General features: G+C 53.5%; 1 protein-coding gene across 1 annotated transcript in view; it reads right to left on the bottom strand.

Moving 5' to 3' along the window:
- SLCO2B1 (solute carrier organic anion transporter family member 2B1) overlaps positions 1-9,205 on the bottom strand; it is a 35,299-nt gene extending 26,094 nt beyond the window's left edge. The window contains exon 1 of the mRNA XM_053970517.1: positions 9,142-9,205. The gene's annotated coding sequence lies outside the window, so the exon portion shown is untranslated. The remainder of the gene's footprint in view (positions 1-9,141) is intronic.
- Positions 9,206-14,130: the final 4,925 nt, after the last annotated feature.

The raw sequence follows: 14,130 nt of genomic DNA, 5'->3' as shown, positions 1-14,130 counted from the left end.
CCCTCCTGTCAAGCTCTGCAAACACCCCCACAGCAGGCACACGGTCACCCCAGCAATCCCGAATTGTTCCTGGGCTTCCTTTGCTCTCCGAGCGCTCCAGTTCTGCAAAGCGCCAAAGCAGCCTGCACAGTGTTAAACCCCAGAGGCCTGGCAGGTGAAACGCTGCTCAGCAGAGCCGAGGACAATGTTGTGAAACATTCCTGGGGTCGGTGTGACCTCCTTATCAATGGCCTGGGTGATGGGGCACCCTCAGCCAGCTGGCAGCAAGCGCCGGGAGAGCAGCTGACAAAGCTGCTGGCTGTGCTGCCATCCAGAGGTGCCTCAGCTGCCTGGAGAAACGGGAATCCAAGGGTACCAGTGAGCTGCAGAAATGGGTTTCCAGAGGGGGCCCATGGGCTGCAGAAACGGGCTCTGAGAGGGAACTCAGTGGGCTGCAGAACCCCAGAAGTTCAAGGGGACACAGGGCTCAGCAGTGCTGGGCAGAGGCAGTGCCTGGCCCCAGCCCTGATGAGTGACTGCAGAACCCCAGAAGTTCAAGGGGACACAGTGCAAAGTTCTGCCTCTGGAGGGATGTGGGCTCCGGGCAGCAGCTCCCGCCTGCACACGGGAGGCTCAGCAAGCCCTTCCCAGCCCTCGCCGTGCTGGGCTCGGGTGGATCAAAGCCAAAGCCATCCCATTTGCACCCGCGGCGTTTCTGCACCTCCCCCGGCAGAACCCCTCCACTCTCGCTCTCGGGCCCCCAGCCATCACCTAGATGCGACCACGCAAAGAAATTCCAGCCCGTGGGAAGCCAGCATCCCCTCCCTGCCCGCAGCTCTCCTTCCCTGCTCTCTGGCCTCCCCAGGGACCGGAGATGTCTTTGTTGGGTTTTAGTAGCCAGGCTTCCTGCTCAGGAAGCTGCATTGTTTGGAGGCACGTTAAAGCCATTAGGCTTTAACTTGTTGTTCAGCACTTTCTAATAGATGTTTTCATCTCCGCAGCAAATGGGGTGAAAGGCTTCCCATTATTATTGTGTGTAATTCTATTTTCCCCCATGATGAGAAGCAAAGGAGCGAGGAGTCGCAGCCTCAGACAAATTAACAAACGCAGGGGTTGATGTAACTTCTAGCAGGGGGAGCCTGCCTCCACTGTGGTGTTTCTGAACCCCTGGGCACCGCGCACAGGAGAGGTGAATTCCAGAGGGGACCTGCCCGAGGAACGCAGCAGCCCCTGCAAGAAGCAATTGCTGCCCTCAGCCCGTTCCCAGAGATATTGCTGCAGCAAATCCAGGGTGGGATCAATAAAGCGCATTTGATCGGAAGTGCAAGCGGGCAGGAAAAGCTCGCCGGGCCCCTGGAGGGCTCAGCAGGGCTGGGGCAGAGGCACCTGCCTGGCTCCAGCCCTGATGGGTTATTGACAGCCCTGCTGCAGCCCCTCGGATGCTCGGGGGGGGCACAGGGGGCAGGAAAAGGGCGGAACACCAAAGGCAGGAGCACCAAAGGCAGGAAACCCAAAGGAGCCTGGATTTGCAGGGGTGGGAGTGCTCATGGAGCTGGAAGCCACCGCAGGCTCCATGTCCTGGTTCAGTGTGCTAATGTCTTTGTCCTTCATTGCACCTGCAAAGCACAAACCCGGGGGTGAGCAGCAGCACTCGGGCCGTCCTTTGCACGCTCTCCTTTACATGCGTGGAGGAGGGAGGGAGGGAGGGCGGCTGGCCCCGGGGCAGTGCCCTGCAGAGGGCTCAGACACCGCAGGGTCTGCCAGCAGATCGAACTGACAATAAACCCCAGCTCCAGATCCCGCCCAGGCTGCTCTCCCTCGGGAACGAAACTAAACAGAAAAGTACTTTGATCCAGCTCAGAGGTCAGGGAGCACATCAAATACAAAGGCAGATAAGAGTTAACTGATTAAAAAAAAAACTGATGAGATGGATGGATGGATGGATGGATGGATGGATGGATGATGGATGGATGATGGATGGATGGATGATGGATGGATGATGGATGGATGGATGATGGATGGATGGATGGATGATGGATAATGGATGATGGATGGATGGATGGATGATGGATGGATGATGGATGGATGATGGATGGATGGATGGATGGATGGATGGATGGATGATGGATGGATGGATGGAAAGATGGATGGATGGATGGATGGATGGATGGATGATGGATGGATGGATGGATGGAAAGATGGATGGATGATGGATGGATGGATGATGGATGGATGATGGATGGATGGATGGATGGATGGATGATGGATGGGTGGATGATGGATGGATGGATGGATGGATGATGGATGGATGGATGATGGATGATGGATGGATGGATGGATGGATGGATGATGGATGATGGATGGATGGATGGATGGATGGATGATGGATGATGGATGGATGGATGATGGATGGATGATGGATGGATGATGGATGATGGATGGATGGATGGATGGATGGTTGTTCAGAGTGGTGCAGATCCATCAGCTGCTGTTATTTATTCCTTCAGCTACAGGTGAGGATTTGTCCTCAAAGCCCACTTTTCTTCCCATTTCTGTCCTGGGTCACTGCATGCCCCAGAAAGGCCTGGCACATCAATCCCTGGGTGCAGCGGGCACGGGGAGCTGAGCTCAGCCTCACACCAACTGATGCCACTAAAATTCTGCCAGGAATCCCAGCCTCACCTGCCTGGCCCCTCCTCCCAGCTCCCAGGGGACAGTGACTGCAGGGAGCTGCAGGCTGGGGAATAACCCCCATCTGTGCAGAGAATCCCTTGGGTTGGGAGGGACCTTAAATCTCACCCAGTGCCACCCTGCCATGGCAGGGACACCTTCCACTGTCCCAGGCTGCTCCAAGCCTTGTCCAACCCGGCCTTGGGCACTGCCAGGGATCCAGGGGCAGCCACAGGGAGGAATTCCTTCCCCATATCCCACCTAACCCTGCTGACTGGCAGTGGGGAAACCTTTCCTGTCACTGCCTGTATCTGAGCTAATCCCACAAACCATTTGCAGCACTGATTAAGATGCTCCACTTGTCCCCAGGCTGCCTTTCCTTTGACACCAGGGCAGCAGAAATGCCCCAAGCCCCGTCTGGGACGTGCACCAGGGTGCTGGCTGTGCCAGCAGGGTCTGGGCTGGCTGCACATCGCCCTGTCCCATTCCCGAGGCCGTGCCTCCACCCAAAGCCTTCCCCACCAGCTGCTCCCCTCGGCTGAGCAAGGAGAGGCACACGCTGGGCTCAGCAGAGCGTGAGTAACTAACAGCCAGTGTAACACAAAAAATTAAATCCCAGCAGGGGACTCAAAATGCCAGCAAAATCCCAGAATCTGGCTTCCTTCTGCTGAATAATTGTGCCTCCGAGGCTGGAGGGGTGTCAGGGGGGGTATTTATGGGCGTGCCTGGGGTAAAGGGGAAGCTGGCTCGGAAAATGCGGGTGCAAGGATGCTTCATAACCCAGCAGAAGGGAAAGGCAGTGGATTCTCAGCATGGAAAAAGACAGGGAGTAAAAAGGGATGCAGAGATGTGCCCGAGAGCTATTTCTCTCTTGCACCATGTGGCAAAAGGAAAGTGAAAATGAGATCGGCCCAGCTCAGTGACTCTGTGTAATGAGAAATGGGCCACAAACGACACGTCCCAGAAATCTTACAAGAAGTTAGACTAAGAAAACATTACTGGAGGTTAAAAATTAGAGCAAAAAGTAAAAGTGGTGTTGAAACACACGACATGCAAGCACAGGCAGTGAGGGAGAGGCTCCAGCTCTGCCGTGGTACCCCTCTGCATTTGGGAGTGATGAAACCCTGCTCCCCAAGTGTGTGCTGAGGTCCATCCAGCCATCATCCATCCATCCATCCATCCATCCATCCATCCATCCATCCATCCATCCATCATCGATCCATCCATCCATCATCCATCCATCATCCATCCATCCATCCATCCATCCATCCATTATCCCTCCATCCATCATCCATCCATCCATCCATCCATCCATCCATCCATCCATCCATCATCGATCCATCCATCCATCATCCATCCATCATCCATCCATCCATCCATCCATCCATCCATTATCCCTCCATCCATCATCCATCCATCCATCCATCCATCCATCCATCCATCCATCATCCATCCATCCATCATCCATCCATCCATCCATCATCCATCCATTCATCCATCCATCCATCATCCATCCATCCATCCATCATCCATCATCCATCCATCCATCCATCATCCATCCATCCATCCATCCATCCATCCATCCATCCATCATCCATCCATCCATCATCCATCCATCATCCATCCATCCATCCATCCATCCATCCATCCATCCATCCATCATTCCGTCATCCATCCATCCATCATCCATCCATCATTCCATCCATCCATCATCCATCCATCCATCATCCATCCATCCATCATCCATCCATCATCCATCCATCCATCATCCATCCATCATCCATCCATCCATCCATCCATCCATCCATCCATCCATCCATCCATCATCCATCCATCCATCCCTCCATCCATCATCCATCCATCCATCCATCCATCCATCATCCATCATCCATCATCCATCCATCCCTCCATCCATCATCCATCCATCATCCATCCATCCATCCATCCCTCCATCTATCCATCCATCATCCCTCCATCATCCATCATCCATCCATCATCCATCCATCCATCATCCATCCATCCATCCATCCATCATCCATCCATCCATCCATCCATCCATCCATCCATCCATCCATCCATCATCCATCCATCCATCCCTCCATCCATCATCCATCCATCCATCCATCATCCATCATCCATCATCCATCCATCCATCCATCCATCATCCATCCATCATCCATCCATCCATCCATCCATCCATCCATCATCCATCCATCCATCCATCCATCCATCCATCATCCATCCATCCATCCATCCATCCATCATCCATCCATCCATCATCCATCCATCCATCATCCATCATCCATCATCCATCCATCATCCATCCATCCATCCATCATCCATCCATCCATCCATCCATCCATCCATCCATCCATCCCTCCATCTATCCATCCATCATCCCTCCATCATCCATCATCCATCCATCATCCATCCATCCATCATCCATCCATCATCCATCCATCCATCCATCCATCATCCATCCATCCATCCATCCATCCATCCATCCATCCATCCATCCATCCATCATCCATCCATCCATCCCTCCATCCATCATCCATCCATCCATCCATCATCCATCATCCATCATCCATCCATCCCTCCATCCATCATCCATCCATCATCCATCCATCCATCCATCCATCCATCCATCATCCATCCATCCATCCATCCATCCATCCATCCATCATCCATCCATCCATCCATCCATCCATCATCCATCCATCCATCATCCATCCATCCATCATCCATCATCCATCATCCATCCATCATCCATCCATCCATCCATCATCCATCCATCCATCCATCCATCCATCCATCCATCCATCATCCATCCATCCATCATCCATCCATCATCCATCCATCCATCATCCATCCATCATCCATCCATCCATCCCTCCATCTATCCATCCATCATCCCTCCATCATCCATCATCCATCCATCATCCATCCATCCATCATCCATCCATCATCCATCCATCCATCCATCCATCATCCATCCATCCATCCATCCATCCATCCATCCATCCATCCATCATCCATCATCCATCCCTCCATCCATCATCCATCCATCATCCATCCATCCATCCATCATCCATCATCCATCATCCATCCATCATCCATCATCCATCATCCATCCATCCCTCCATCCATCATCCATCCATCATCCATCCATCCATCCATCCATCCATCCATCCATCCATCCATCCATCATCCATCCATCCATCCATCCATCCATCCATCATCCATCCATCCATCCATCATCCATCCATCCATCATCCATCATCCATCATCCATCCATCATCCATCCATCCATCCATCATCCATCCATCCATCCATCCATCCATCCATCCATCCCTCATCCATCTCCCCCGGGGTGACCTTTCCTCCCGAGGGGAAGCTCCCTGGAGCAGCTGTGGCTTTGGGAGGGGCGGGAGGGAACTCCAGAGCCTCTGGCTGAGGGAGATGGCTCTGGAGTTACATAAGCAGCCAGGCTGGAATTGCATAATTCCATGAATCACTCGCTTGGCTTTGCTTCCAGAGGCTGCCCAGGGCTGCGGAGCTGTTGGGGTCTGCAGCCCCCCCAGACCCCCTCCTCACCCTCTGCTCGTGCTGCCTGCCAGGCTCTCGTGGGGTGCATCCCCCCCGTGCACCAGCAGCACCCCTGAAACTGCTCCTGCCCTCGTTCCTCCCCGTCCCTGTGGGTCTGTGCCGTGCCTCAGGGCTTTGTGAGATTTGCCAAACCAGGATCTCCCAGCTTTGCTCCTTCCCCCCACGGTTTTGTGCAGCATTTTGAGAACAAAAGTCACCCCTGTCTCCTGGATGGAGGCAGGTGCTGAACCTCCACCCCCCTGCCCTGGGCTGACAGATGTGGCTGTGCTCGTGTCCCCGGTGGCATTTTCTATTTTAGCACCACCTCCTCTGTGTTTGGCAGGGAAACTCTTCCTGCCCCGAGCAGCTCCAGCCCCTGGATGGGAGTTAAAGTGATGAAGGGAGGATGAGGAGCCCGATTCCAGCAGGAATCTGCCTTTCCACAGGCTGCAGGCAGTGCTCGGCTCTATGGACAAGCACCTGCCAAGATAAGCCCGAAGGGCAGTGATCCCAAACCACAACTTCCCCCATTTGGGTTTCCTATGCCATAAATACCTTCCTGATGTTTTTCCCCCTCTGTACTACACTGCTGCTTGGACGGGAGTGAAAACTGAGAAAAACACAGATTTTTTGCTGAGTTCCCCTGGAAGCTGTGAGAGTTTGCAGTGCAAGGAGCAGCTGGAGGAAATGGGCAGAGCCAGAGTGGCTCCAGGGACACAGACACCTCTGGTGAGAAAAATGAACTTTTTGAAGGGGAAGCTGTTGCAAAACAAGGAGCAAGAGCCCAGTGCCTCGAACACACATCGTGAGTGGAAACCCCAGCAGTTCCCTGGAGCTGAGCCCTCCTGGAGCAAACCAGAGCTTGTTTGCTATTTATTATCTATAACTTCTGACAAAAGGAGTCCCAACACACCCAGATCCTCCATCTGCACTCATGGTCTGCCCAGGATCACAGACCTGCTCCTCACACTGAGTGTTCCACGAGGAGCAGCTACACCCCAATCCTGAACATTTATTTCCAAGGGACATTCAAGGGCAGCTCTTCACCCCCTCCACACTAACCCAGGGATTAACAACCAGAGCATCCCCAAATTTTGGAGGTGGCCAGTAAAACTTGTCTCACCAGGAGCTGGGAATGACGCTGGCCACCTGCAAGCAACGGGGATGGATGGAGGAGCAGGAGCAGGGAAATGCTGCTGCCAGGAAAGGGAACTGAGTAGAGCTTAGGAGAAGTGAGAGAATTCCTTAGCCAGCAAGAGAGGAGCTGGCTGTGAACAGCAGAGGAAACACTGCGGGTGGGACAGACCTGGTGACATTTCTGGGTGCTGAGGGACAAGGAGCAAGTGCTGGAGTGAAGCCCCAGCCCAGAGCAGCTGGTGGGGGCTGGAGCTGGCACGGGAAAAGGAGGAAACGCTGGTATTTTGGGCAGCAGGGGGAACTACTCCATGTCCTTCTCCCATTATTTAACATTGGTGGACTGCACTGTCATCTGTACGCTCAGAGGGACCAAGACAGCCCAGTGAAAATGGAGATTCTCGTCTGGAAATGCCCAGACCTGCAGCTGGAACCACAGCTGGCCCCAGCCAAGCTGCCAGACAGCAACAAGCCCTTTCCTGCATCCCTGGGCGTGATCTTGTCCTGGGCTTTCTCCAGCCTTGCACTCTCTCTCTGTTTTCCCTGGACGACGCCTCAGAGCCTGGTGTTCAGCTCGTGTCTCAAGCCAGGAATTCCCCTCACCGCTGCTGTGCCTCCCACGCTGCCTCCATTTCCTTGGAAAATCACCTTTCCAAAGCCTGGGGTGCCAACGGCAGGTGCTGAGGGGGGAAATGAAGCTCCCAAGCCACCCCTCAAACCCGCACTCAGCCACATCATGGCTCAGTATTTAATCCACCTCCAGCCAGGGCACACGCGGCAGGTCCGGGGTAGAGCACGGCGCAGAGCAGCACCCCCAGGGAAGCACTGGGAAGCACTGGGAGCCAGGAACCACGGAGGAAGGGGCGTTTTCTGGGACAGGCAGTGCCATTCCCTCCTGACACAGGAGCTGCCCACCCAGGGGTACCCATCTCCAGAGGTGGGATCAGAGCAGCAGCCCCCGCACAGGACGGGACACGGGCCCACCCCACCCCTGCAGAGCCGTCCCCTTGTCCCTATGGCCAGCAGGGACACCGCAGCGGCGACCTGACAGAGGCAGCAGGTGTGGCCAACCTCACCCCAGGCCTGGAAGCCGTGCTCCAGGGAGGGCAGGCTGTTCCCACGGCTGGCTCCCGGGGGATATGCCCACCCCAAAGGCTTGAGAGACACGGCAGCTCCCCCGTTTGCAGGAGCCGGCAGAAACCCCGCTCGCAGACCCCAGCAGCCAAGGAACAGCCCGGCAGGAGCAGCCCAGCACTGACCCCAGACCCTTCCACGACTCCAGGGCTGCGGGATCAGCTCTCCTCCCGAGCAGCGCCCCGCTGGAGGGGTTTGGCTCGGCCAGGCTCCCTGTGGCAGCCGGGCACAGGTCAGCTCCAGGGCTGCCTGGCGTCTCCCCAAGATCCGGGCTGCAAAGAGCCACTGCCGTTACAGGAGAAGTGAAACCACGAGAGAAAGCCACCGGGGCAGCGTTGGGAAAACTGGGAAAATTCCCCGCAACGGGAGAAACAAGCGGGGCTGCCTCACTGGGGATAAAAAAGACCCTCAAACGATTAGGCACGGGCAGAGAGGAAGCGACAAAGCACACGTGCAGAAGGCTGGCACGGAGCAGGCGTGCTGCCACTCCTCTTTCTCCCCGTGAAGCCGCTCGCAGCCCCAGCGGATCCAGCAGCCTCGCCAGAGCAGCCGGCGGCAGAAAGTTCACCTTTCTCCCAGCACCGCAGTCATCCTCACTCCGCACGCCGGGCTGCGGGCAGGTGCTGCCATACTCACCGTTGGGTCCGGGGCTCTCCTGGTGCTCTCCCGAAGCCAGCGAAACTTTCCCTCTGCCACCAGAGCCGGGGCCATTCGCTCCTTTTCCTGCCCGCCCGGAGGTGGGGATGGGTGTGCGGAGCGCGGAGGTGGGGCTTCGCCTGCACTTTTAAAAGCCGGAGCACAACTTTTGCAATCCCTTTCAATAGGGTTTATTTCGTGTCTGTGTTTTCTTTTTCCTGAAGCTGCAATCCCAGAAGGACGGAGTGTGCGGTTTGCTGAGCCCGGGCTTTGTGAGCGGCTTACCCAGTCCCAGTCCAAACTGGGCTTGGCTTTCCCTCCATCCCCCGGCTCCAGTCCCCTCTCCCCTGCCTGCAAGTTTCCTTGTGTTCATTTTCTTGTTCGATTTCTTGATCTGCAGGGTTTTTTTTTTTTTCTGTAAATTTTGAAGCCGTGGTGTAATCCTGGGATTTGGGAAAGGGAAACTTTGTTTATCTAACCCTGGACTATTTATTTTCAAGGTCTCCCCAGTTCTCTGAACACTGAGGCTTTTCCAGACGGGAACTGGAGAAGTTAACAAACAGGCAGCCCCATCTAAGCCTGCCCTCTGGCAGTGGGAGCCATTCCCTGTGTCCTGTCCCTCCATCCCTTGTCCCCAGTCCCTCTCCAGCTCTCCTGGAGCCCCTTCAGGCCCTGCAGGGGCTCTGAGCTCTCCCCTGGAGCCTTCTCCTCTCCAGGTGAGCACCCTCAGCTCTGCCAGCAGACAGGTGCACAAACACAGGCGAGCTTTGCCAGGGCAAATTCACACTTGGATTTCACAGAGTTGCAGCTTGGAGAGCAGGACAGCTGCAGGGTCCTGACAGGGGGAATGTCAGGCATGGAGGGAGAGCCCTTCGGTGAGTTCCCTGCTCTCTCTTCATCCCAGAAGGCACAAGAAGCTCCTGGATATCCAGCTCCAAGTGGGATATTTCCCCTCCCAGGGTGGTGGTGCAGCAGGGGCAGAGAAAGGCACAGCGACCTTTCCCTCCTGGCATTTCTGGTGTGGCTCTGAGGGACGGCACAGCCCACAGGACACGCTGGGCAGAGGGACTTGATGTTTCCCAAGGGAGGATGATCTGCTTCCTCTGCCAGCTCATTACACAGTAATTAAACAGCCCCTTTATTAGCCCTGGCAGCACAGAAGCGTTTGGCTGAGCAGGAGACAGCCACAGCAGCGTGTCCCAAAGCACTCTGCACCAAGTGACCCCGAGCTGTGCTCCCGAGCACGGCTGCCACTGCAGGAGAGAAACTTCACCAGCTCCACCGGCTCTGCAGGGTGCCAGGAAGGCATTATTGGATGGAAACAAATATTCTTAATATCTTACAGCTGCAGAGCTCCTTCCTTCCCGGGGGGCCGTGCACAGAGCATCCCCCAGGAGCCCCAGAACGGGCTCGGTTTGGGGCTGGGAGGGCAGAGCTCCTCTGTAACCCAGGGGAAGAGGAGAGTGCAGGGGAGCCCCGACACGGCAGGGAAAGGGGGATACCCAGGACTGGAGAGGCAGGAGGCTCACGCTGCGACATTCCATGGAAGAAGAGCACCATCTAATGACTCTTCCTCAGCTCTCGTCCCGAGCTGCTCGCAGTTCCGCTGCTGCTCCATCCCACGGCCAGGCGGTGCCCAGAGCTCCTCGTCCCGCTGCTCCACGGCCCAGCCCCGGGACATCCCCGTGGGATGCTCCCAAAGGATGCTCATGCAGCCAGGGCCAGGCTGGACAGGGCTGGGAGCCGCCTGGGACGGTGGAAGTGTCCCTGCCCGGACAGGGAGGCGAAGTGTAAAACCCCTCAGCCCAGGCCAACCCTGAAAAGCCCCGGGGTGTGCAGAGCAGGGCGGTGTTTGTCCTGGTGCCCCCGGAGCTGTGTCCTGCCTGCTGCTGCCGCTTTCTGGCCAAGAGATTTCCCGCTGCTCCCGCAGCTTTTAGCTCATGCCGGGCTTTGGCCTCCAAATACTGGGGTGGGCAGACCCCGAGTGCCTCCCCGGAAGGGTAATTCCTACTAAAAGCGAGCACTAAAGCCTCAGTGGGCACACAAAGTGCTGGGTCAGGGGAGGGGGGCTGAGTCCTCTGGAGCCTGTGCAGGAAGGAGTATTCCTTGGAACACTCGGGAGCAGGTCACAGGAAATGACAGCAGCACCAGCTTGGGCAAAGAGGTTGCAAAATCTCCCATCTGAGATGAGAGATGTGCACAGATGGACAAAGCCAGGCTTCCAGCCGGGAAAATTAGGAATCCCATAACTGCCCGTGCTCTGCTGCTTATTGCAGCTCTGCTCTTGGCTCGAGACTTCAGCTGGGATTGGAAAGGAGCAGCTCAGTGTCCTGCGTGGGAAATGGGATGTGTGGCCACTTCTGTGTGTGGGGCTAGGAAAAACCAGCTGCATCAGGGCTGGGACTTCACATCTGGGCTCTGCTGATGCCTCACAGAGGGCCAGCCAAAAGCTGGGATGCAAATGTTTGGAATTCTGCAGAAATTGTTTACAGAGCTGGGATTTAAACTGGGGCCTCGTGGTAATCAGCTGCCTTGCCTCTATGAATTTTGGGGCTGCCTTCTGAATCCCCGCTTGGATCCTGCCTTTTAACGTCTGTATTTGTAATGCCTGTAGAGGACAACGGGAAAGGGTCACCTGCTTTTGGGATTTCAGTCAGAACCGAAGTGAATAATTTGTCCTCTCTGAGCAAATGTTCCTGTTTAATAAAAAATCCCAAACCACCACCAAAGGAAATAAGACCAGGATGCGTCAGATTCTGGGAAACAGGAATTGGGAAATCACAGGATTTCTGCAGCAAGAAGAGACTTTTCTATTATTTTCTTAACAGCAAAAAAAAAAAAAAAAAAAGGGGGGGGGGGGAGGGAAAGAGGTTTCTGGGGTTTGGTGGTTTTTTGGTGTTGGTTTTTTGTTTTTTTTTTTTTTTTTTTTTTTTTTTTTTTGTTTTTTTGTTTTTTTTTTTTTTTTTTTTTTTTTGTTTTTTTTTTTTTTTTTTTTTGAGATTTATGACGGTTGAAATTTTTTTTAATGCAAAAGTGGCTGCCTCATTCCGGGAAGTGTTCCAGGCCGGGTTGGAGCAGCCTGGGCCAGGGGAAGGTGTCCCTGCCCGTTCCTTTCCAGCTTGGAACCCCAGATGGCAGCACGACCCTGGGAATTGCTGCCTCGCTGCTCCTGCGGGAGAGCAACGCCATCCGAAGGTCTTGCCTTAAAAACCAAGGAGAAACCGAGCGGGAAAGTGAATTTAAATTGTTTGTAGACAAACAGGGCAAAACAAAAGGCCCTGCATTTGGATGCCTAAAGGCATTTAAGCACTTTTTAGTATTAAATGTGCTATTAGTTCAAGGAGCTTCTGTTGCTTCTGTTTAAAGGAAAAGATGTTTTAAAATTCTGAAGAAAAGATTTTTTGTTACCCCTTTTGCACAGCATCACTTCCAGCTCTGAGCTGCTGCCATGAAACGCTGCCTACAAAGAGTTAGTGGACATAAAATAGTAATAATATAACTATAAATATAAACATAACCCTAAATAGAAATATACAATAAATAATATAATAATTTTTATAACTTAGGTGTCGAATTGTCTCAATGTTTTGCTGAGAAGCTGCAGTGGGATCTGTTACACTAATGCTGTGCCAGATTAAGTGAGTGTATTTAAAGAAGAATGAAGAAGTTCCAAGCTCATATTTATCTGCTTACACGGATAAAATACTTGTCAACTCAGCAACACACAGGTGCTTTATCTGTCATCCATCAGTTTAAACCCCCCCAAACTTGTCAGCTCACATCTATGTGGCAATTTTTCCCCCGTAATGTTACAGAAAATGCAGTTAACTTTCTACAAAACTCTTCAAATACCCTCAGTAATAAAAGTGCTTTGAGGGTTATTAATGTGATTAGAAAATTACAAGCTAGACTGGAAAACAGCTTTTTGTTGGAACAATATGCGGGAAAGTCTTTGTTCTCGAGATATTAAAATGCAAATGTTAAAAGCAAGAGGATACTGGTGTCATAAAAAGAAAATCATTATCTCAGAGGTGATTATTGCTTTGCCGTTGTGAGAAATTTCCAAGTACTTCATATGCTTCTCCTTAGTAAGGGAAAATGACCTGTGTATAATTCCAATCACAAAAAGAGCTTTGAAAAACCCTTTATTTAAGCCATCAGAAAATTAATTCTGCCCCATCTTAAAACCAAACAGTTCTCCTTCAACCCGGGGAGTGCATTTTACACCAGGCTGTAAAACTCTGAGGATACAGCCTGAAAGCTGGGCGGGACCAAGGCATGAAACAAGGCAGCACATTCATCCTGCTTTCCTCCTGCTCTGAAGATCAGGTTTGTGAGCCCAGAAATGCTCTTTGCTCACTGGATTACCCTGTAGAACTCTTCAAGGGGAAAAATAAACCCGGGGTGGGGAGAAGGCTCAGTGCTGCCACTGCTGGAAATTCCCAATTCCCAGGGATTTGTACCTGGAGGTGCCCCAGGAAGGCCTGGATGTGGCACTCAGTGCTCTGGGCTGGGGCACAGCTTGGCCTCAGGGGTCTTTTCCAGCCTCAGGGGTTCTGGGATTCCAGGATTCCTTTCCCATGGCTGGGGTTTTGCTTGCAGGGTCACAAATTTGGGTGCCTCTCAATCAAAACCCTGTTGTGCCAGGGAGCAGAGCATGGGTGGGAGTTTGAGTTTGTCCTCCCAAGGGGCTTCGGATTGAGGTATTTGAGTGTTGCAGCTTCCAGGGAAAACACCTCGGGGGAGAAATGTGACCTCCCGGAGGAGCCGAAGTGCTGATTCACAGCCACCTTCTGCAGGTGGCCTGGTGAGAGCTGGAGATGCTGAGATCCTCAAAAAAACAACTCCCTTCCCTTCCCTTCCCTTCCCTTCCCTTCCCTTCCCTTCCCTTCCCTTCCCTTCCCTTCCCAGGGCACATCCCAGGCCTCGCTCAGTGCCCTCTGCACAGCCCTGCTGCTTGTGCCATGCCTCTTTTGCCTTTCTCCTCCT

This window comes from Vidua macroura, chromosome 2 (assembly GCF_024509145.1).
Source record: "Vidua macroura isolate BioBank_ID:100142 chromosome 2, ASM2450914v1, whole genome shotgun sequence".
NCBI classification, from domain to species: domain Eukaryota; kingdom Metazoa; phylum Chordata; class Aves; order Passeriformes; family Viduidae; genus Vidua; species Vidua macroura.
Note: the sequence above shows the minus strand (reverse complement) of the source record. Positions and strands in the feature narration are given on the sequence as shown.